This window comes from Podarcis erhardii, assembly GCF_964252035.2.
Source record: "Podarcis erhardii genome assembly, chromosome: 4".
Lineage (NCBI taxonomy): Eukaryota > Metazoa > Chordata > Lepidosauria > Squamata > Lacertidae > Podarcis > Podarcis erhardii.
The window spans coordinates 26,328,328-26,353,780 of NC_138508.1; the positions used below are offsets into that span (position 1 = coordinate 26,328,328).

The 25,453-nt window shown below is 44.7% G+C and overlaps 1 long non-coding RNA gene across 1 annotated transcript in view; it reads left to right on the forward strand.

Annotated features, from left to right (window-relative positions):
* The window catches only part of LOC309341361, a 72,792-nt gene that overhangs the window by 40,348 nt on the left and 6,991 nt on the right, over window positions 1-25,453 (forward strand). Inside the window, exon 3 of the long non-coding RNA XR_014156265.1 lies at window positions 5,508-5,580. This is a non-coding gene — a long non-coding RNA (uncharacterized lncRNA). The remainder of the gene's footprint in view (window positions 1-5,507; window positions 5,581-25,453) is intronic.

The following is a 25,453-nucleotide window of genomic DNA, read 5'->3' on the forward strand; positions in this document are numbered from 1 at the left end:
GGGTCCCTTCCAACTTTACAATTCTATTATTCTATACTCTTTAAGGGTTCAATGGGCCGCCCGTAATCCTCTAGTAGTTTGCCAGATTCCAAATCACATCATCTCATTGGCCCTGCTGGTTGGGGGTTGATGGGAGCTGGATTTCAAGGACTTTTTGACTGTGACTTGTTTCCCATCCCGCTTCTAGAGAGACCAGATTTTGGAGCGACTGTATTAAACAGTAGCACTGTTCATTCATTCATTCAGATTTCTGGATTTCCACCCCACCTTTTCTCAGATGAGCTCAAGCTGACATACACACTTCTTCCCTCCCCTCCATTTTATTCTCACAACAACCTGTGGAGTTGGTTAGGCTGAAAGATAGTGACTAGCCCAAGGTTACCCAGTGGGCTTCATGGCTGAGTGTGGATTTGTACCCTGGTCTCTTGGCCCTTGCCCAACACTCTAATACGGGATGAGCTCCCTTTGCTCTGTCCCAGCTCCTGCCAACCTAGCAGTTCGAAAGCATACCAACACGAGTAAATAAATAGGTACCACTGTGGCAGGAAGGTAAACAGCGTTTTCATGCGTTCTGGTTTCTGCCACGGTGTTCCTTGCACCAGAAGCGGTTTAGTCATGCTGGTCACATGACCCAGAAAGCTGTCTGTGGACAAACGCCGGCTCCCTTGGCCTGAAAGCAAGATGAGCGCCACTTAACCATCTAGGGGTCCTTTACCTTTTTTTACCTAATCACTACACTACGCTGCTTCTTTGTAAAAAGAGTAAAACGGGGAAATGGCCTTAATGTAGGGTGGGGGGTGTCAGTGGAATCTTGCAATTAAGATAAGTAGAAGGCACATCTTCATTTTTTCTGCTTAAAAGGTTTTGTTTTTCCCTATTGCCTTCTTGCTTGTGAACTGCCTGGGTTCTCTCAGGGCAGGGGGGGGAGTTTGTGTTTTCTAATGGCCATGTTGTATGTATTCTGCTTAGTAAAACGCAGAATATATGTCTGTGTGTGTAACTAAAACCACTGGCGAAGAAAGAGGGGTTGGGGGGAGCGCACCGCCCCCGGCAGCAAGATCCCAGTGGGGTTCCATCGCGGCTCCCCCCCCCCCCCGTGCTGGGTGCCCTGCCCCCGCAGGCAGCACACCCTGCCCCCAGAACGTGCGCCCCGCCCCCAGGACATGTGCCTCTCCCCTTTGGGCATTGTGTCCCGCCCCCGGGACGTCTGCCAGCCCTGCCCCTGCCTGCTCTCTGCCCCCAGTGCTGGAGCATGAAGCTCCGCCACTGGCTAAAACCATGTATCCTCAAGACACAACAGTTTCCGCTCACCTTCACTCAAAGGAAAGCAAAGCCTGGGTTAAGAGCCAGTGTGGTGTAATGGTCAGAGTGTTGGACTAGGACATGGGAGAGCAGGGTTCAAATCTCCACTCAGCCATGAAGCTCACTGGGTGACCTTGGGCCCGTCACCATCTCTTAGCCTAACCTACCTCACCGGATTGTTGTGAGGATGAACTGTGTGCACCACCTTGAGATCATTGGAAGATAAAGGTGGTATATACATGTAATCAAGAACTAAATAAAGCACCACTGGGGTCTCTCAGCACTTAGCTGTTAGGGTTGTGCACCACACTATGTCGTGTACACAGCCCAAATATATAGAGAGGGCAAAGTTCACCTATGAAGTGGGTAATGGTAAAGTAAATGAGAAAGGCTGGCCAGGGCTCCCTTGTCCTTCCACCCTGTATCACTGCACACTTGACTCAACTGAGCTCACGTTGTCTGGCATCAGCTGGATGTCCAGGCCCGCAGACACTTTTCCAAAGCAGGGAGACAGATGGGTTATGTAAATAAGAACAACTCAAACGCAACAGATCTGTAGAGAGGAGTAGACAGAATTTCCCCTAGAGCTTCTGGAACTAATGGGCCGGTGACAATCATCACATAAAACTTACCAAGTGAGCTTTCAAACAGTACAGGAGAAAAGAAAAGAAAAAGTAGCCAGGATGAAAGGAAAACACAGACTTGTTTTGAAATCCATGCGCTGTAAAATTCTACTAGATTTGTATCTTAATTATCTAGCTGTTTAGAAGTGTTAACAATTAAGGATCATTATAGCGTAGTTTCCCTTTTTGTAATACTGTAATACACAAATATTTTGCTTCTCTGGAAAGAGGGTGGCTGGTAAAACCTGGAATACAACCTTTTCTTTTTCAATAATCTTTATTCGTGCATTCTCAATAGTAAATGCAGATAAACCGTCTCACTCAAAGGAACCCCCTATCCCTCCCCCTTCTCCCCATTCATCCCATATGTATATATCATTCACACAAGCTTTCTTCTTAATGCATTCTTGGCACAGTCCAGAGAATAGGCAGAGCTGGCATAACATTGCCAGGGTGTTATTCTGCATATGGATGCACATTGCAAGATCCATCCTCAGTCCCAAGCCAATGCTAGGACCCACAGGTTGATGCTGGTCTCCTTCTTTGGTTCAGAGTTGGAAGGGGTCCCAAGGGTCATCTAGTCCAACCCCCTGCAACGCAGGAATTTCAACTAAAACATCCATGACAGATGGCCATTCATCCTAGGGCTGGAGGGTGGGGCATGGCAGGTGGGAAAAGCCATTGCCTGACAGGCAACACAAAGTCTCTCTCCCCGCACCAAGGTGCCCTGGCTGCTGGTGGTGCAGCACTGTGTTCCATGTGCTCTAATGGATGAGCCACCACTGCTCGTTAGGATTCCTTATCGCTGGGAAGGCCTCAGGCAAACATGCTTAGAAGTTTCCTTCAGACCTTTGGGCTGTATGTGTGAAAGTGGAGGGGTCACGGGGGGGGGGCAGGCATCTAGTGTAACAGGACATGTGGCCTCCTTGCCTGACATTGAAACCAAATTATCTGAGGAAATGAAAATGCACCGCACAATAACATGGTCAAATCATGCGTTGTGCTATGCTTTGCGTTAGTGGGGCATATCCTCTGACATTTCTTTGATGAAAATAGGGACGTCCCATTCCATAATGATTAGGGACCGGGTGGCGCTGTGGGTTAAACCACAGAGCCTAGGACTTGCCGATCAGAAGGTCGGCGGTTCGAATCCCCACGACGGGGTGAGCTCCCGTTGCTTGGTCCCTGCTCCTGCCCACCTAGCAGTTCAAAAGCACGTCAAAGTGCAAGTAGATAAATAGGTACCGCTCCGGCGGGAAGGTAAACGGCGTTTCTGTGCGCTGCTCTGATCATCAGAAGCAGCTTAGTCATGCTGGCCACATGACCGGGAAGCTATACACTGGCTCCCTCGGCCAGTAAAGTGAGATGAGCGCCGCAACCCCAGAGTCGGTCACGACTGGACCTAATGGTCAGGGGTCCCTTTACCTTTATTCCATAATGATTATTTTACTATTCATACCCCACCCATCTTACTGGGTTGTCCCAGCACTCTGGGCAGCTTCCAACATATATAAAAACATAATAAAACATTAAACTTTAAAATAAATTTTAAAATAACACAAAACCTTCCCTATGCTGTACAGGATTGCCTTCAGGCGGCTCAGGGGTTAGATAAATCCTAACCAACATTTCTCCAATGAAAATAGGGACATCCTAAGGGAAAGCGGGACATTCCGGGATCAAATCATAAACAGGAATGGTTTCCCTAAATCCAGGACCATCTCTGGAAAATCAGGGACACTTGGAGGGTCTGCAGGGGTGAAGGGAGAGAATGTGAGCTCTGGTTTCTGGTAGTATCTAATCTCCGTTGGGATGTGTGGGAAAATCTAGAGGTAGGCCATCAATCTATAATGTCGTTCTGTTCATTGGTTCATCAGCAGCTGACACCTGTGAGAAAAGGGCCTGGTGTGTGTGTGTGTGTGTGTGTGTGTGAGAGAGAGAGAGAGAGAGAGAGAGAGAGAGAGAAATTTGAGAAAGTTGTCAGCCTGTGGTGCCTGACTGCTTCTTAACGGCTGACAGAGCATGTGACAGTTCAGTGAGCTGACAAGCGGAGAGTACAGGGGAGATTAATTACTTCTAATGAGTAGCAATGTGGCTTTGTTGAAAAGCGGATTCTGGAGCTATCTCATAAAATGAGAGATACTCCAGCCCAGATTCATTATGATTTGGTTCTCCTCAGTGAAAACTTAACCAATCTTTGGTCTCTGTCTTTCTCTCACAAACACACAAAACCACACTGCTAGGGAATTTTATCTGGCTGATTATATAAAACACAGTAGAGAAGGAAGTTGATTCCAGATTCACCTTGATTCCAGATTCCACAATCAACCAATCTGGCTGAAATTTGTTGTATCCTGGCTTTAGTTTCCTTTCTAGGATTGTCTCCTTGATTTATACAAATTAAAACAGCTGTTCTAGGTACAGTACTCAGGAACTCCTTTACAACAATGTAAATCAAGAGGCACCTCAGACTTTGCTGGGTCATGCTAGTAGTTACCGGTAATGTCGCCTAGTCCTTGTCTTTAATACTGCTAGTACAGTGGTACCTTGAGTTAAGTACTTAATTCGTTCCGGAGGTCCGTTCTTAACCTGAAACTGTTCTTAACCTGAAGCACCACTTTAGCTAATGGGGCCTCCTGCTGCCACCGCGCCCCCAGAGCATGATTTCTGTTCTCATCCTGAAGCAAAGTTCTTAACCCGAGGTACTATTTCTGGGTTAGCGGAGTCTGTAACCTGAAGCGTATGTAACCCGAGGTACCACTGTAAATGCTTGAGGAAATACAACACAACACAAAACACTCCAAACACAACACTCGTAACACAAAACATTCCAAAATCGGCAACATACTGTATTTTGACAACATTGGAAGATCTGCTTTTCACTGGGAGGAACTTGTTCCTGTTTCCTCATTCAATATTAGCCACAGCTAATATTCCCTCTTTACTCCCAAAGCTCTGTCTCAATCTGTGGTTTATGAGAACGAAAGAACACATTTACATTTGAGTTCTTTATTTTTCACTTAAAAGTAATTAACCAGGGAGGGGGTAATTGACTAGGAGGAACAGGGCAGAGGAGTTAACAGCCCTTTCCCTTTGCCATTTCCCCCAATCTAAGTTGCACCCGAACCTCAAAACTGCCATTGCCCCCCTTAGGAAGTGTGCCAGTGAGGTATAATGGTTAAGAGCGGTAGTCTCGTAATCTGGTGAACCGGGTTTGCATCTCCGCTCCACACATGCAGCTGCTGGGTGACCTTGGGCCAGTCACACTTCTCTGAAGTCTCTCAGCCCCACTCACCTCACAGAGTGTTTGTTGTGGGGGAAGAAGGGAAAGGAGAATGTTAGCCGCTGTGAGACTCCTGAAGGGGAGTGATAAAGCGGGATATCAAATCCAAACTCTTCTAGGAATGCAAAACAGGTGCTTCTATTTCCCCCTTAGCTGCTCTCAACCCCAACAGCTCGGAGTGAAAAGGGATGAAATCCTTTGAATATGTTGCTGTGATCCAATCCACACATAAGAGAGCCATGGTGAGAAAAGACAGCCAGTGTTCTGATCTGAAGCTCACCTCACTCTGTTCTTTCTAGGAAAGAAAACTGCACTTGTGATCAGCTGCACCTGATGCTCACAAGGAGATGAGGACTCACTGAATGGACTCAGGTGAGTGGTCTTGTAGAAGGCAGAGGGAAAATCAGATTTTTGTATGTGTTTACTTGGGATTTTTAAGAGCATTTTTCTGTCAGGAAAGAAAGTTCAGGGCTGTCTTTAGCATATGCGCCGCCGGGGTGCAAAGATCTGCCCAGTACCCCCAAATTAACTTTTATTGAGCTTTTTTGGGGATGTAGGAAGCTGAAATTGTTGACTTTTTCTTAGGGGGGGAATCGCTCACCTGTAACAATGACGCAGCAAAAAAACTGCTTTTGTTTCCTGACTTGTCAGGAATATTTGACGCTATGGAGTAACAGAGCGATGGAGGAGGGGGGCGGGGACTTTCGCTCCCTTGCTTTTCACTGCCGCCGATTGAGAGGCACCCCCCAGAATTTGGCGTCTGGGTGCCCCGCACCCCTGGATAAAGACAGCCCTGAGAAAGTTGGCAATCTTTTGTTCAAAGCAGGGACAGCCAATGTAGTACCTTCTAGATGATGTTGGATGACAACTCCCATCATCCTGAATCACTGGCCATGTAAGCTGGGAATCATGGGAGCTGTAGCCCAACAATATCTGTAGGCAAACTCTGGCTTAAACAATAATCCAAAATGGTTCATTATATATGGTTCATATAATTTTGATCTCCAGTGCTATCCAAAAGAAAAACAGTGCTCACCACAAAAAGTATTCATCGAGACATGCTATTTTATTTCCCACCTTTATGGTTTTTTCACCTGTTGAGTAAAAATGTTAGAAAGATACTAGATTACTAGCAAATCTTCTGTCTTTCATTATTATTTTAATAGATAAACGACATGTAAATATTAAACAAAGTAAGATTGTCTTAAAAATAAACATGTGAATATGTGTAATGATTAATGTACCATGGAAAATCTTCAAAATGTGCCTTTCTCCATGTGCTGAGACCCATAATTGCTTGTTACACCTCTTCTGAATAGCAAAAGAGGTAAGATTAATTCCAGGGAAGGACCATTGTTTTAGGTTTCTTAGCACGTTAACGCTTATACATGTACTTCTGAATATTTTAAGACAGAAGATTTATTCTGTCTTGAAAAATCTTTGAGAAGTGGGTTGAAGCAGGACATGATGAATGTCATCTAGAAACATTATTGATATTATCACACCTGTTAAAGACAGGATTAAACTTCAACTCAACTCAACTCAATTGGCTGTAAGAATCAGTCCTTGGAATTGAACTTCAAGACTTATTGCAAGACCCAAATCATTCCTGAAAGGTCAATTTCACAACTAAGTTACAAGCACATGGAAATACCCACTTAGTAACATTAAATAACTGATTAAAAAAAACACCCTTGTGTTTATCTAACAGCCATTGAAAAATGACGTTCTCACAGATCCATTCATTAAAAACATGCTGGTTTTGGGATAACCAGCCTTATATAACCAACATATGGTATTATCATATCACACAGGAAGCTGGAATTTGGAATACTCAGGGTTCTTTATACAGTGGTACCTTGGTTTACGAACTTAACCCGTTCTGGAAGTTTTAAACTGAAACTGTTCTTAAACTGAGGCGCGCTTTCCCTAATAAGGCCTCCTGTTGCCTGTGCCCTTCCACCATTCGGATTCTGTTCTTAGACCGAGGTAAAGTTTGCAAACCGGGACACTACTTCCGGTTTTGCGGAGTTCGTAAACCGAATTGTGCGTAAACAGGACTTTTCTTAAACCAAGGTACCACTGTACCATGTTTGCTAGAGAAATATAAAAGTCTGATATTTTTTACCTTTCTGCCTCAAGATGTAATGTATGAAATCTGCTTCATAACAGCTGTCAGCCCAGGCCTGTGAGGTTTATTTTTTTCACAGCGCAATCCAATGCATGGCTACTCAGTAATGCTCCCTGATTTCAATGGGGTTTGCTCCTGGGTAAATGGATCTAAGTATGGCATCTCATATAGGACGTGGGTGGCACTGTGGTCTAAACCACAGAGCCTAGGACTTGCCGATCAGAAGGTCGGCGGTTCAAATCCCCGCGAAGGAGTGAGCTCCCGTTGTTCAGTCCCAGCTCCTGCCCACCTAGCAGTTCGAAAGCATGGCAAAGTGCAAGTAGATAAATAGGTACCACTCCAGCGGGACGGTAAACGGCGTTTCCGTGCGCTGCTCTGGTTCATCAGAAGTGGCTTAGTCATGCTGGCCACATGACCCAGAAGATGTCTGCGGACAAACACCAGCTCCCTCGGCCTATAGAGCAAGATGAGCATGCAACCCCAGGGTCGTCCGCAACTGCACCTAACGGTCAGGGGTACCTTTACCTTTACCTATGGGGTCTCATGTACTTGAAGCATCCTCAGACTAGAGTGCAGGGAGGTGATTTACAGCAGCAGTCAGAAATGGGTAGTATTCAAGTTTTTCTCCGAGTAGACCTATTGAAATGAATGGCCCTAAGTTAGGTGCATTAATTTCAATAGATGTACTCCAAGTAAAAACTCAGTTGAATACCACCTTGTATTTATTAGGACAAATATAAATGTTTTCCCAGGTGGTAAGCAGAGAAGAGGAAAAAAGGCACGGAAGCCAGACACCAAGAGTTACAGTTATTCTTAACTAGCGTTCAATTATTTATTATGTCAATCTTGTAAAATATTTAAACCCATTTCTTCAGTGATTAAAAAAAGGGGGGAAACCAGAGCACAGTTGCAGATAATGGATGAGATCCTTCTGCAAGGCACAGATGGTGCATTCCTTGCTTGCCTTCATTTCATTGGGCAGAGGGTGGAGGAGACGCATGAGCAGTGTTGCACTGAAACAGGGGGGTGTTATAAATAGCTTATGATAGAATTGCAAACCCAAATGAAAAATGAAGATATCTTTTAACTAGAGGAGGATTGGCCTAAGTCTACATCACAATTAATTCTGCTCCAGCTTCCATTAGTGGCTGAGTAAGGAACTGGATGTCAGCATCAACTCCCTGCATGCTTGCTACCTTTGCAAAAGCATTCCATATTACCCCCTGTTCCTAAAAGCCTTGCTGTCATGCTACATAAATACATTTTTAAGAATTCTAGGCAGAGTTTTGCTTTGAGAGCATGGTGCTAAAAATAGGCCCTCCTCCGAAGATGTTTTCATTTACAGAAATAGGTGCAAGGCAAGTGGATTCTGATCACCAGCATATATTCTGCCAGCAAACTCTACTGCTGAACGAATCGTAGGCAAGATGAGTACCTTAAGGATAAGTCTCACTCTTTATAAAATTGAGAGTTGCAGCTCCAAAGAGCTGGTTCATGGCTGAATTAAGCCATTATGAGGGTCACCAACTCCATTCGCCTTTGTGACATTAATGCAAGGGTTTGTGGTGGGGGCGTTTTCAGAGTAGACTGGCAGGCAGGAGATGTTCAAACCTCTCCCTGCCTGCAGATTCTCACCTGCAAGTCCTCATCACCTCCAAACAAATTTGAAGGGCTTTGCCCAACCAGGCCAGGAGCAGGGAACCCTTTTCAATCCTAGGGCTGAATTCTCATCTCTAGAACCTTCTACAGATTCAGCCTCCTAACCTTTCGCTCTAAGTCTCTCTTCTGTGATGTATTGAAACATGTGGGGTTGGGGCCACACATACTCATTTTTACATTATTCACTGACTTCCCTTCTTCCCTTTCCATGGTTCATTTTGCATAACAAAAACCCCTGCATGTTTTTCATAAACTAAACCATTCAGTTTTCCATTATTACATCCATCAAAACTCATTTACACTGTTGAATTTATCTTAATGCTGCCAGCGTTTTCAGCTGCACCCAGTTATTTCCCATATATTCAATAAATGTTTTCCAATCTTCTCTAAACATATGTTCTTCTTGCTCTCTTATTCTATATGTTAAGTCTGCAAGCTGCGCATATTCTGTCTACTTGGGTTGCCATTCTTCATTGGTTGGGACCTCGCTTGTTTTCCATTTTGGGGCTAACAAAACACGGGCTGCAGTAGTAGCATACATAAATAACCTTTTTTGACACCTGGGAATTTCAGTCTGAATTATCCCCAACAGAAAGGACTCCAGGTTTTTTGGGAATGTACTTTCAAACATTTTTTTTCAATTCATTATGGATCATTTCCCAATACTCTTTTACCCTTTTACAACTCCAAGTTATCATCTAGTTTGACTCTGACTTGCCTTTGAACTAGAAGAATCACCATGAGGAGATTTTGTGGGATAACCAATCACATATAACCAACATGCTTAAGTCTAGATAATGCATGAAGGGTTTTAGACCATAGAGTAAGCTGTGCTGACAGAATTAGCTATGCCACTTCCCCTTATTTGGGAAGAAATAGGTAATCAAGTCTCTCCCCCCCCCCCCCAAGTCTACCTGTGAATTCAGCGTGTGAGGAGGTCTGAGCTGGTTGTTCCAGCTCAGTCGCATAACTTTCACCAGCCTTTTTCATGTTCCTATACCATGTTTAGGAACTTTTAGCACTTTGTAACTAAGCTACATTTTATTGCCTGTGCGACTTTTTTGACTCATGTATGGAAAAGCATATGAATCTGACCTTTGGAGAGTTTGTAAGTAAATCATTTTTTAACTTGCCAGGCATGTGGTCTTTTCCTGTGCTGGGGGTAGGGGAAAACTTTGGAAGGAACTTTTAAAGGGGACAATTTTGGTACTCACTTGGACGGGCGTATCTTAAAGGTTTTACAGCCTATATTTCCATGCTATACTTTGCTGCATATTTTGTGTTCAAAAAGAACAGGGGCATCATTAGCAGAAGGCCCAAGCCTTGGATCTTTTGGGTCCAGACCTGCTTTGCAGAGAGTGGGGTGGGTTATTCAACAGCTATTTTGTGCTCACGAGCTAGTGGAACATAATGCTGCTTACTTCTAAATACAGAGGTATGTGATGCAAATAGGGATTGAAGGATGTGTCCATTTTGTTTCTATCAGTTTCTGTTTTCTCCAATCTTAAATTCACTTCTCCACATTTCTGCAGTAATTTGTTTGTGTGTGCATGTTTTGTTTTGTTTTTAAAAACTCCTGAAAATTCATCAGCATTTTAGGGCAAAATTTTTGCAAGAAACACATTTTTGTATGTATTTTGACTAATTACACATTTTTGCAAGAACCTTTTCCTAATATATACTTTTGCAAACACTGTTTGGTTGGAGAATAGAAAATAAGAGCAAATTTTGAAGGATGGCTGTGCTTCGGTTCTCATGTTGTTTTAGAAATTGTAATTTTTTATTCATTCTGCTTTAAATGTGTACTGAATCAAATCTCTGCCCTATACCTAAGCGCGCATAACATGTTCTTCCTTTTGCTTGGGGGGAAGGGGGGAAGCGCATGGGTTTTAAAATGGAAAGCTGTCATTGTATGATGCAATTACTGCCCAGGGTCTTAGCATTATTATTATTTATTATTTTAAAGAAAAAGTGTTTTTATGAATGAAAAATAGTTGTAGAATCAATGTCTCTTTTTTTAGAAATTAAAAGGAAAAGAATGTGCTTTTCAGAAAGCTCATTCTTGGACCAATGTAAATCTTCCTCTCCAGTACATGTAAAGTCTCTCATTAACAAGCTGAGCGTTACCATCAAGACACGACAGCAGCTGGCACTGAATCTGAGAATAGAATTATTCATTGCCATGGTTACCGGTACTGGAAATATTACCCTCTGCTATCACTGTAAACAAAGATCCTTTCAAGACAGTCTAAAAATTAGAGCAAAAACAATTAGTGAAAATTATACATTGTACAGGAGTGAAATTCACACATGCGGTAAGTGGCAGAGCTTTCTAGTATGGGAAGGGAAGAGTTCTCCTGTGATCAAGCCACTAATCCAGGATTAAAGGAGGCCAACTTTTGGGAAGCTGAAATGCAAGTTCGACACAGATATTCATCTGATCAGTGGCACAGAAGCAAGCCTTTAAAAATATGAAGAAGCTTATGATGTAACGCAGCGTCCTTAGAGAACAGAGCCTAGGATAAGAAGCATGCTTCTTTTTCCTCCTACAATGCACTGAGATTCAGTGGTAAAGAAATCTCAGGAGTGGAATAGGATTGTTCCTAGGATGACAGCGTTGATTTCTTTCAGAGCTGAAAACCTGCGTGAATGTAAATGAACTGACATCTATGTAGTCTCAGCCCTCATCATCACCACCACCACCTCTTGCCATAAACAGCAGCCGGAGATGAAATGATTGGCTTTTCCTTTAAATGTGTTACCACCCCGTGATAATTTATAGTATAGGGTTGGGGAACTTGTGGCCCTCTGGTGTTGCTGGACTACAACTCCCATCATCCCTGACCAATGGTAATCATAGAATCACAGAAACACAGATTTGCACAGTTGGAAGGGATCATGAGGGTCATCCAACGCCCTGCAATGCAGAAATCTTTCACCTAACATGGGGCTCAAACCCACAACCCTGAGGTTAAGAGCCTTGAGCTCTACCAACTGAGCTGGTAAATGCATCCCTAGACACCTCTGCAAAAGCTACTGGGTAATGCTGGCTGCGGCTGATGGAAGCTGGAATCCAACAATATCTGGAAGGTCACAGGTTCTGTGTAGTTTACTACCTAGAACCAGATTCCAAATTGCAGTACTTTGGAGCCAAGGAGTACAAGGAGCCAAGAGAAGGACTTTCCGTCATCCATTGTGGTAACCTTCCATTGGTGTTAAGCTACGGCCTCACTTCCTGCTTGCGCTATCTGCCTCCGATCATGTCTGTCCGGTCCAAGGTTCCTCAGCCCTTGAATCCTGTCCGGTCTCAGTCCTGCCCCAAAGCCTGACATGCCCTGAGCCCAAACTGCTCCTGAGACTGAGATCGCTATTGTGCCTGACAATATTCTTAATCAAAGTCATCAGACAGCCCTTGGCATCAGCACAGTTTCCTTTCTCACAGGATTAATCAGCATTAGTTGAGGAAAGATTGAAAGTCAGAAGCGAATAAACTAAGAATGTCTTCCAGAACTGGACAGTGCTTTCAGAGTCTTTGAACCATAGCCCTAAAATAATCACACAGCTGAGTGTCTTGAGGTGATTGAAATGTTTGGGGGCTGTGGTTTGCCAGCAGTCTTGAAAATATGGAGGATCCTATCAAACACACACACACAACCTCTGTTGATTTTGCACAGATTCAGATAAGAGGCCGCGATGAAAAGACAGACAAAACCTGGCTCTTCTCACTCCTCTCCAGCAACATCTTTCTCATCTAACCTGCTACTCCTCCTTCAGTACATGCTAACTATTCTGCTGAGAGGATGCAAAAGCACAATGTGCGTCAAGGGGTACGGTTTGGTCTTTCCTTGTAATGTTCATTTAGAGGGATACCAATGAACCCCTCATCAAGGGATTTTTTTATTTTTAAAGAATATTGAGGGGGCTGACGACACCTCTGCCCTCTAGGGTTGGAGCGGCTGCCCTATAAATGGTGTGTGTGTGTGTGTGTGTGTGTGTGTGTGTGTGTGTGCGCTTCTTTCTGCATACTGGCCCTTTATCAAAGCATATGACACAGAAAATACTAGCAGAGCAAAGCATTCCCCATAATTCAAAAGTAATTTAATTACCAATTTGGTTTCTCATGACATTAATTTCAGAACTGAATAATCCTTCTTCGTGCAAATGTCAGCAACAGGAAGTCAAGTGGACTGCAAAACCCCAGGCGCCGTATCTATAAAACCAGGAGACAACTAACCCAGACTAATTCAATTAGAGTTTGGGGATTTCAGAAAATGTAGCTTTGCTGAAACTAGGTACAGTATTCTAGATTAATTGAATTGTACATGGAGCTAAACCGAGAAAGGCTAGTTAGTGGAAAGTTTCTGGGTTTCTATACAAAATGCTGCAGTTCAGTTTAACAGAATGTTGGGAGTTCTGAGTTCAGGTCATCGCTTTGCAAAGAAATTGCAGGGTGAGCTTAGTCAAGTCACCATTTCGCTATTTCAGTGCTCTATCCAAAAGATAACAGCAACATTGAGCTGTACAACAAGGTTGGTCTGAAATCGAACAAAATAAATCTGCAAAGCAATTCATAAGCATTACATAAGTGAAATGCTGCACACGCATCATATATTTTAAGTACATTTTTAAGCCTCCTGTCAAGATTCCTGGGGAATCGTAGTTTACTAATCACAGAGCTGTAATTCCCAACACCCTTAACACTTAAACTCTGGTTTCCAGGATTTTGTTGGGGGGGGGGGAGAGGAAAAAGTACTTTAAATGTATGGTGTGAACACATCCACATCCACCCATTTGAACCCTTCTAAAGGGCTGAGTACAGACCCAGAATTCTTTGTGCTGATGCACTGACCTGGGTGTAGCTAATTACTGTAGACATTTTAAGGCCACAATAAACCTATTCAGCCCTCTGTTCTAAAAACAGCCACATCTCTCCCATTGAGAACTTCTGAAGCAACCCATAATAAAAACCTGCACAATGCAAAGAGCCTTGGCTTGTGGCCCTTGCTTTAGAGGCCAGTTCCAAAAGCTTTGGAAATTCCTCTATGCCCAGAGCATCAAAGCCTTTGAATTCTGTTGGTGGCTTTAAGGATTTCATTGCTGCTGGAGCATATTCTCATTCCCTCGCTTAGTAAAGTGTGTGCCCTGTGTGGGGGTGCGCAGGATGCCCAGCTAGAGGTAAGGCATGGATTCCGCAAGACATGCAACTCTAGGAAATCTTCATTGCTGAGTCAATCTAGGCTCTTCCACAAAACAAAGAAAATCAGCTGAAGATTGCAAATGTGTGCTACCTTCATATTGTTTCTGAATGTCAGTATTAGAGGTCACTGGCTTTCAACCAGCATTTGCAAACCCAAATGTGCATCCCACTGAAAGCAGTGCAGGATAGGTCACATTTGAACCCGGCTGTGCACTTGGAAAGGAGTTCAGCTTAGGCCCCCGATACCTGATCCAGCAAGTGATCTATGCATGTAAACAGCTTTTTGCATATGGCAGAGGTTTTCGACCTTGTGGAGTCCATGACTCCCTTGACCAGCTACATTCTTTCTGCAGCACCCCTGTGGGGCTCAGAAGCCCAGGTATGTCACCCCTTGCCTGCCAAGCTGGCAGCCTCTCGCCCTTTTTCAAACACCCTCCCTTGTGGAGTGCTCCCTCAGCCTCCTCTCCCCTCTCCTTAGGAGTCCTCCAGGCAGCCGCCGCAGCCACCCCTGGTCTCTGAGCCACCTCAGCTCCTGGCAACCAGCACCCCCTGGCCAACCCCAGAGGCACCATTTGCTCAAGGAGCTTGCAGACAGGGCTGCAGCAACAAACAGCTGTGCAAGCCTTTGGGAGGCAGAGATGCCAGAGGACATCGGACGATGGAGGGAAAGAAAGAAAGAAAGAAAGAAAGAAAGAAAGAAAGAAAGAAAGAAAGAAAGAGGGACAGAGGACAGTGTTGCCCGTGGCAGCAGTGACTGGGGACCATTGGGATTGGTAGGGCAGAAGCCAGAAAAGCCAACAGTAGATGGAGCAGAGCCAATGACAGGCAAAGCCAACACATTCTTATTTATTCCCCATCCTTCCCCTGATAAGTTCCAGAATGGCAACACTGAGACTGAGGAGGAGGCAGCTGTCAACCAGATGAAAGGAGTCAGGCAGGTTTGGGCTGGCTACCTTTCAGGGATGCTCTCTTTTATGTATTCACTGGTCTGCTTGAGTCTGGACTAAGGAATCTGAGCTTTGATATCCAATCACAGAACATTTCAGTATTTGAGCCACTGCCATTGGCCCTTAAACTCTGAGTTATGATTTGCAGCTTTGGAGTTTAAACAGCCAATCACATTGAGAGTGGGAGTGGTCCTGGCCTTCAGAAATGTATATAAGCAGTTGTTTTGCCCCTGTTGTCCAGTTCTGTTAGTTCAACAGTGGTTCTTCACTGTGTCTTGCTTTGTGGGAACTTAGCTACACTTCACTCTCATTCAGTGGTTCCCAATTAGCTAAGTACTGCAACCCTCACCCCCCTTTCTCAAAAGCCAAGCCATGACCCCCTATGTTTGAAAATGTTGATATCTCTGTGGTAGCTTTTGTAATAATAATAATAATAATAATAATAATAATAATAATAATAATAATAATAATTTATTTGTACTCCGCCCATCTGGCTGGGTTTCCCCAGCCACTCTGGGCGGCTTCCAACAAAGATGAAAAGTACACTAAAATGTCACATATTAAAAACTTCCCAGCACAGGACTGCCTTCAGATGTCTTCTGAATGTCAGGTAGTTGTTTATCGCTTTGACATCTGATGGGAGGGCGTTCCACAGGGCGGGCGCCACTACCGAAAAGGCCCTCTGCCTGGTTCCCTGTAACTTGGCCTCTCGCAGTGAGGGAACCGCCAGAAGGCCCTCGGAGCTGGACCTCAGTGTCCGGGCAGAACGATGGGGGAGGAGATATACTGGACCGAGGCCGTTTTAAAGGTCAGCACCAACACTTTGAATTGTGCTCGGAAACGCACTGGGAGCCAATGTAGGTCTTTCAAGACTGGTGTTATATGGTCTCGGCGGCTGCTCCCAGTCACCAGTCTAGCTACCGCATTCTGGATTAGTTGTAGTTTCCGGGTCACCTTCAAAGGTAGCCCCACGTACAGCGCATTGCAGTAGTCCAAGCGGGAGATAACCAGAGCATGCACCACTCTGGCGAGACAGTCTGCAGGCAGATAGGGTCTCAGCCTACGTACCAGATGGAGCTGGTAAACAGCTGCCCTGGATACAGATTTGACCTGTGCCTCCATGGACAGCTGTGAGTCCAAAATGACTCCCAGGCTGCGCACCTGGTCCTTCAGGGGCACAGTTACCCCATTCAGGACCAGGGAATCCTCCACACCTGCCCGCCTCCTGTCCCCCCAAAACAGTACTTCTGTCTTGTCAGGATTCAACCTCAATCTGTTAGCCGCCATCTATCCTCCAACCGCCTCCAGACACTCACACAGGACCTTCACCGCCTTCACTGGTTCTGATTTAAAAGAGAGGTAGAGCTGGGTATCATCCGCATACTGATGAACACCCAGCCCAAACCTCCTGATGATCTCTCCCAGTGGCTGCATGTAAATGTTGAAAAGCATGGGGGAGAGGACAGAACCCTGAGGCACCCCACAAGTGAGAGCCCAGGGGTCTGAACACTCATCCCCCACCACTACTTTCTGAACACGGCCCAGGAGGAAGGAGCGGAACCACTGTATGACAGTGCCCCCCAACTCCCAGCCCCTCAAGACGGTCTAGAAGGATGTTATGGTCGATGGTATCAAACGCCGCTGAGAGATCCAGCAGAACTAGGAAACAGCTCTCACCTTTGTCCCTAGCCCGCTGGAGATCATCAACCAGTGAGACCAAGGCAGTTTCAGTCCCATGATGAGGCCTGAATCCTGACCGGAAGGGATCCAAATGGTCCACTTCTTCCAGGCGTGCCTGGAGTTGTTCAGCAACCACTCGCTCAATCACCTTGCCCAAGAATGGAAGATTTGAGACTGGGCGATAATTGGCCATTGTGGCTGCATCTAAAGATGGTTTTTTAAGAAGCGGTTTAATAACCGCCTCTTTCAGCAGGTCTGGGAAGGCTCCCTCACGGAGGGAAGCATTCACCACCCCACGAAGCCCATCGCCCAGTCCTTCCTGGCTAGCTTTTATAAGCCAGGATGGGCAAGGATCCAGGAGACAGGTGGTTGGCTTCACTCGTCCAAGCAGCCTGTCCACATCCTCGGAGGTAACAGATTGGAATTGATCCCACACAACTTGGCTAGACAGGACTCTAGCACTCTCCCGCCCCGGCCCTGTTCCCACGGTGGAGTCTACCTCTTCCTGAATCTGAGCGATTTTATCTGCAAAAAACTTTGCGAAATCATTGCAGGAGATCATGTGGCCCATACTGGGCCCCGATGTCGCAGGTGGTTCTGCTAAATTGTGAACCACCTGAAAAAGTCTCCTGCTGCTGTTTTCTGCAGATGCAATAGAGGCGGCGAAGAAAGTGTTCTTCGCTGTCGCTATCGCCACTTGGTAGGCTCGACATTGAGCTCTAACCTGTGTCCGGTCAGATTCGGAATGAGTTATCCGCCACCGGCGCTCTAGCCGTCTCAACGATTGTTTCATTGCCCTCAGATCCATGGAAAACCACGGGGCTGCCCGGGCTCCATGCAATCGGAGAGGGCGCTTCGGAGCCAAACAGTCAATAGCCCTGGTTAACTCCACATTCCAGCGGGCCACCAGGGAATCAGCTGAAAGGCCATCAACATGGGATAAAGCATCCCCTACCACTCTCTGGAAACCATTTGGATCCATTAAGTGGCGGGGGCGGACCATCCGAATCGGTCCCACTTCCCTGCAGAGGGGATGGGTCGCAGAGAAGTCCAGTTGCACCAGGAAGTGATCTGACCATGGCACTTCTTTCGTTTCGCTTTTAGTTAGTGTCAGATCACCAACATCCATAGAGGTAAACACCAGGTCCAAGGCATGTCCGTGGCTATGGGTTGGGCCAGACTTATTCAGGGACAGCCCCATGGAGGCCATGCTTTCCACGAAGTCCCGAGCAGCCCCTTGTAAGGTCGTGTCGGCATGGATGTTAAAATCCCCTAGGACAACCAAGCTAGGTGTCTCCAGGAGAACATCCGCCACAACCTGAAGCAGCTCGGGCAGGGAATCCTTGGTGCAGCGGGGAGGTCGGTACACCAAAAGGAATCCTGTACTGCCCCTATTGCCCAACTTCCAGAACATGCACTCAGAAAACTGGGTCTTCCCAATAGGACACCTGGTGCAAACTAATGACTTCCTAAAAATCACTGCAACCCCCCCTCCCCGCCCACATGACCTGGGTTGCTGTGCGTAAGAGAAACCTGGTGGACAAGCAGCGGCAAGGACAGGCCCATCTGCTTCATCCAACCAAGTCTCTGTTACACATGCCAGGTCAAGTCCTCCATCCATGATCAAGTCATGGATGGCAGTGGTCTTATGAATCATTGACCTGGCATTGCACAGCAACACTTTCAGGTCATGTGGGTATCCCTTGCTGATTCTAGTATCCATCCGGTCAGGACCAGACCCGGAGGCAGGGATAATCCTCAGACAACGACTAAACCTGCCTCCTCTGTAATGACATGGTCTGGTCTTAGCGTAACTCCTCCTCCTACCCGTGATCACTGAGATCGGTTGTCCCAGTGCATCCCCCTCTGTGGACCATGCCCCAGCCATTTTGTTGGCTGGGACCCACTCCCCGGCAGCCCTGACCCCTCCCCTTAAGAACAAAATAACACCTTAAAAAAAACAACAAACAATAAAACAATACAAACAAAAAACAGTAAAAATTACAAAAAGATAAAATCAAACAAATTCCCAGGCCCAATAAACATCCATCCCACCCCCACCCCCCCACATACAAAAAATTCAAAAGAATAATTTTAAAACATTTTAAAAGCACTCTGCACCCCTCCAGCAGTAACAGCAACTGTCCTAGTGAGGCCCATCAGGCCCTGCCCTCGGCCAGGTGGTGAGTGGCAGGAAGGAGCAGGGCCCTCAGGCACTCACACAGGAGAGTCCTCCTGGGCAGCAGAGCACAGCAGTCCCTGTGAGGCTTCAGGCCCTGCCCCGGGCCAGGTAGATGGTAAGCGGCAAGAGCAGGGCCCCCAGACACCCACACAGGAGATGTGAACGGTGCCACCACATCTTCCAACATGTCCAGTGCAAACATGGGCCATGCTCCTGCGTGAGTCACATGACCCATGCAAGAGCACAGTGCCCCAAAATTTGTGCCTTTGGATGCCGTGATCTCATGCATTTTGAGGTGCTGCATTCTCACGAGAGCACAGCCACCCAAAGCAGGATGTCCTGGACAGTTGATGGGTTTGTGCCACGGACCCCCTGGGTGGGTTACAAGGATCTTCTGGGGTCTGGGGACCACTAATTGGGAACCCCCGCTCTAGTTGCATCCAGAATTGCAAATTCTGCACTGGGCACTGGGTTGAACTAGATGACTTCAAAGATCCCTTCCAACTTTATGGTTCTGTGAGTCTGAGAAAGGAAAAAAATGAGATGTGTAAGCTAAAACCTGCAGGTGTAAAGAAAGCTGATATTCATATCTAGGGGGGGAATGGCCAAATATTTGATGGTAGGTTTCTAGTATGTCCGTTTCGGTTCTGTAGTCACTGAATGCTTGACCTACCTATGTTATGAAGCTGTTACCTTAAAGGACTAGGTCCAGAACCTTCAGAAAATCTGTGGCAGAGACTCCAGGTTTCTGTCATCCACACACATGATTGCATCAGCTCTTCTTCCCTTGGGAAGCCCTTTAATTCATTTTAGGCCCCATAATGGAGGTGAGCAGGCAGCCAGGAAAAGCTGCACCTTACAGAATCAAAAGACTCCAGAGGCCACACAGAGCACATTAATGGACTTTCAGGATAAAACAAAGATGCTTATGTTTTTCATTTCAGTGTAACTGAAGTTGCTCTTGCATGAATTGACCAACTCCCAATGTATGAATGGTGTGTGATGCACAAGCAAACTGTCCTTAGATGAACATATTTGATTTGAAACAGACCTTGATGGTTGCTGAAATCTTGGAGAAGCAGTATCTGACATGTCTAATGCAAATCACCAGCTTGGAGAAAACCAGATGTGACAAGATAAGGTTGAAACGAATTCCCAAAGGGAAAAGAGGAAGATTAGAAAGCTTGTTAAGAAACCTGCTACCATCTGGAAGGCAGTAAGAGACATAGATCGGTAGAAATTAGTCTTCCCAGGGGACAAAGCTAAGGTGCTTGCAGCTGCCCTAGCATGATCAATTGGTGGCGAGTATTGCATATACCTGCATGTTCCAGAGCAATTTTAGACTGTACTGTGAATTAATTTTAAATTTATTAAGGTAACCGACGACACACAGAAACTAGATTATGTTTCCTTTGTAATCTGAATGTTAAGACAGAACAACACATTAACAAAATGGCATCCCAGCTGAGTTTTCCCCTTGCCTTATTTGTATTGTAAGGATTATTTATGTCCTGATGAAACAATAGAGTCAACATACATTGTTGCATCATCACATCATCTTCAGTTGGCCCTGGCCAGAAATGCAGTACCAGAAATTGAAATACCACTCTGGCAGTAGCACATAATCCTTGGGTTTACACACTTACTTGCCAACTATACATTTCTCAATGTGATAAGCATTTATACTCATCTATAATTCTGATGTTAATTATGCTGAATCATTTCCAGTTTTCTGGAAAACCTGGAAATAAGAGATGCAGATCCTACACCAGCTTTCCCCCATTTAGTGACTTTGGAAACCTTTTGAGCTATAACTTCTATCAGCCCTAACCAATATGGCCAATGGTTGAGAATGATGGAAGTTGCAGTCCAAATTATATGGAGGCTGCTAGTTTTGGGTAGGGTGTCCTACACAATTTCTCACATCTAACTCCCGTGTATTTCAGTGACCAATTTTTATTTATTTATCTGGTCGGTTCACAATATCACAAAGCAATTTAACAATTAAAAACGTCAACTTTTACAAGCAACCAAAATGAAAACTTTTGCAAGCGTTTGCTCCAACTGCAGATTTTCCATCAGTAATGGAAAGAGAATCTTTTCTTCAATGGGTGGCCCACCCAGTGTCCCCAACTGACCTCCCTCCCTCTCCCCATTGACAACAACTTTGCATCTTCATATGCTGCTCATGACGACTCCTGGCACATTCGCAGTACACCATCCTAAAAACCTGGGTAAGGGGGACTTGAGTGCAAGGAGCCAGATCAAGCACTGGCACATGGAGATGACAGTCTACAGAGGCTCAGGCTCTGAAATGGAATCTAAACACATATTAAAAATGCTTTAAAAAAAAAAAGTTTCGAAAAATACATTGAATTTGACACAGCTCACCATCGCCATCTAGTGTCGCATTTGTATAATGCACTTTACAACGCACTTAAACTGTTTTATTTGCAGCTGTATAGCTGAGTCCTGAGTCTATTTTGCAACATGTCAATGATGCAATAATAGTGCATTACTGGTGGGTATATACTGAACCATCCACACCTCATTCCACTTTATTAGTTGCTCTGCAATAATAACTACTTTGTTATTGCATTTTTGCCATCTGGTGGGGCACTCTTGCACTATAGCTCAACAAAAGCAGGGCAAACCACCCCTACCACCCCTGGAATGTTTCTGATAAGAAAAGTTACAGGACTTAAGAAGGAAGCTACAGGACATGTAGTGATTGAAAACAAAGCAGGATGTGCACCCTGAAACTTTTGCTGGCACAAATAGTGCAACTGTGTATAACCACCCCTATACCATCATAAGCACAAAGCTTCAGGAATGCACTACGAAAAGGGTGTTTGCAGGGGCCCCAGGTTGGTCCATAGCACTATTTAACTAAGCAGTACTAGTGAAACTCTTCCCCCATTTTATTTGTAGAAACTCACAGGCATACTCTTGAGATTTACTCTTGTCACGTTGGAAGCTGGCAGTTGTTTCCAGTGAGCTATAAAACTCCTCTCAAGAATGGCTGGTTTCACACAGACCTTTTTGTACAGACTCAAACAGGCAAGTCTTTTGCTTGGGTTAGTCACGTAGATCCTTAGAGGGGGGGGGGAATATGCTAATAGAACTGTAAAGCAGTATTCTATAAATAGTGCCAACACTGAAGTCACTTGAACTGATGCAGAAATGGAAGGGTTCATATTGAAATCACAGTTCTTCTGGAAGCAGGGAGTTGACATTCACCTTTCTGCATTTACTGCACCAACACCGCCTTTTATCTGCAAAACCGTTTGTTTTATGTTGGCTAAAGTGCATTTTGCACCTTGTGGATCTAAGACAGACAATCTGTACTTAGCCATGCAAGCTGGCTCTGCCTATTTTATACAAAGGAAGTGGGGGGAGAAATTCTTCATAATTTATTTTTTTTTAAAAGCAGCTAGTAGTGAATGCCAACCATTGTTGAAGCAAACCTGGTGATAATGCAAATGAAATATTGAGTGCCTCGAAGGGAACAGAGGTATGCAGCTGCCTAAAAGATTCAACATCCAATTTTGCTGCAGCTACTCTGCTATTTCCATGGGAAAAGCCTGTGGCTTTTCAGTGGAGGGACAGCTCAGCACATGCGAAGCAATGTGTCTGTGGAGCTATTCCTGACAGTGAACTGGACAAGGAAACCTGCTTTCAGAAGTCTCCATCAGATGACACATGGAGCACCAGAGCAGAAGCACATTAGCTATGTGATGGATGTATCTTGAGAAGGTGGATAGAAATGGAAATGAAATATTATTATTTATGGCCACATTATTTCCAAATGTTAACTACCATAATACAATCTACTAATCTGAAAATCCTGTAAACTGTAAACCTGGGCAACAAACATAAACTAACCTGTGCTCTTTAAGGGGAAAGTGGAGTATTAAATAACCTCTGCTACTGTATTAGTTTCATTGAGAGCAACTCACGTTGCCTATAAATGATGCTCAACAGATTTCATATTTGCACTTAGGCGAACACTACCACCAGTAATTTTGTACATGTAGCAACTGTGGACTCTCATCTTAAACAGTTTCGCACATGCAAATCCAATTGCTTCTGTGAAATTTTGGAAGTTGACTTTTTTAGTATTGCAGGTGGTGTTCTCCATTTGGTTTCCCAGGCTGGTGATAGAATCTCAGCATTGTGATATATCTTCCATTTTTCTTTCTGTTTCTCATGGCATGGCACAGGGACATTCAGTTTTTGCACAGGAGAGCATGGCGGCCATTTGGGGTGCCACAGTATTGCCCCCCCCCCAATTTCTTTTTCCGGGGCCTCAATCTCACATGGCACCCCAAAACATGCACTCAATGATTTAGCTTGTAATATGATATAAACACCAAAATATAATGTATGCCATTAGAATAGTTCATAAGTAAACACTAATACAGTAGATCAGGAATAGAATTATGCACACTGTTTGAATAGCTTAAGGATATCTTATTAAACCACATACCTCGCACTTTTGAAATATATGGTTCTTCTTCATATATTAAATAAGCCACATGCTATCACACTGGATAACAAAAAAAAGGGGGGGAGGGGATTCTTGTAGGTAAAAATGAACTGTCAGTTACAATGTGCTGAGCGCAAGACACCAAATCAATATTTTATAACAATACAAATCCATCTCAAAAAATTCCTTCCAGTAGCACCTTAAAGACCAACTGAGTTAGTTCTAGGTATGAGCTTTCGTGTGCATGCACACTTCTTCAGATACACTGAAACAGAAGTCACCGGACCTTTCTATATAGTGAGAAGGTGGGGAGGGGTATTACTCAGAAGGGTGGTGGGAATGGGTGATTGGCAGATAGCTGCGATGAGCCTGTTGACGACTCTTAACGACTGCAATAGGTCTAACAGGAAAAAGCAAGGGGTGAGAAGGTGAAAAATGGCTCTTAGGTGAGAGTCTCTGTCTGTAGAATTGGAGTCTCTGTCTGTAGAATTGGAGCACCTAAGAGATCTACAGCAAACCTTTTTAGAACTAAAATACCCAGCAGATGAAGTTAGACAACAGATCAACAGAGCCAGACTGATACCCAGAGAGAACTTGCTGCAAGACAGACCCAAAAAAGAAAATAACAGAACACCTCTAGTCATCACATACAGCTCCCAAGTTAAAACAGTACAACGCATCATCAGAGATCTACAACCTCTCCTGGACAATGACAGTTCTCTTTCTCAAGCTCTGGGAGGAAGACCTTTCATTGCCTCCAGACAGCCCCCCAATCTTAAACAACTCCTAACCCACAATAATACTATAACCAGACTTAACACGGACACTGGCACCAGAGCCTGCAATAAACCCAGATGCCAACTTTGCTGCCACATACACCCGGACAACACCATTACTGGCCCCAACAACATCACACATACCATCTCGGGACTATTTAATTGCTCATCGTCTAACATTGTGTATGCCATAAAATGCCAACAGTGTCCTTCAGCTCTCTATATTGGACAAACAGGCCAGACCTTACGCCAAAGAATAAACGGACATAAATCCGACATCAGGAACCACAAGACAGAAAAACCAGTAGGAGAACACTTCAATCTCCCAGGACATTCTATACAAGATCTCAAAGTAGCTGTTCTATTACAAAGGAATTTCAGAAATAGACTGGAAAGAGAAGCTGCTGAATTGCAACTTATCACCAAACTTAAAACTATGGAGAGACCTGGTTTGAACAAAGACATTGGATTCTTATCTCATTATACATGACAAAGCCATTTTTCACCTTCTCACCCCTTGCTTTTTCCTGTTAGACCTATTGCAGTCGTTAAGAGTCGTCAACAGGCTCATCGCAGCTATCTGCCAATCACCCATTCCCACCACCCTTCTGAGTAATACCCCTCCCCACCTTCTCACTATATAGAAAGGTCCGGTGACTTCTGTTTCAGTGTATCTGAAGAAGTGTGCATGCACACGAAAGCTCATACCTAGAACTAACTCAGTTGGTCTTTAAGGTGCTACTGGAAGGAATTTTTTTATTTTGTTTTGACCATGGCAGACCAACACGGCTACCTATCTGTAACTAAATCCATCTCAGTCAGCTTGAATCACACCTACTGCAGCTTTTTGGAAGGCAAGTTAAAGTCTCTGAGGTACTTTTCCCTTCAGGTTGTTAGCACCTTCTGTAAATGGAGTTTTGGTGCACTGAGAGGTTGGTGTCATTAGGAGATTCATTTTGAATCAAACTCGTCTCTTACTTCCCTCACCCCATTCATTGGCAAAAATAAATTGCTACCTCTAATGGCAGCCATATTTTGTGTTGAATTTTATGGTAGTCTTAGTCATAGTTTTAGCAGGCTGAAGTAGGTTTTTTAGTGAGATCTTGGTGATATATAAAACGACAGATTCTACTGTCCCCGTTTATGGTGTGACAATGCTTTACTTTTCAATTCAGGGGACTATC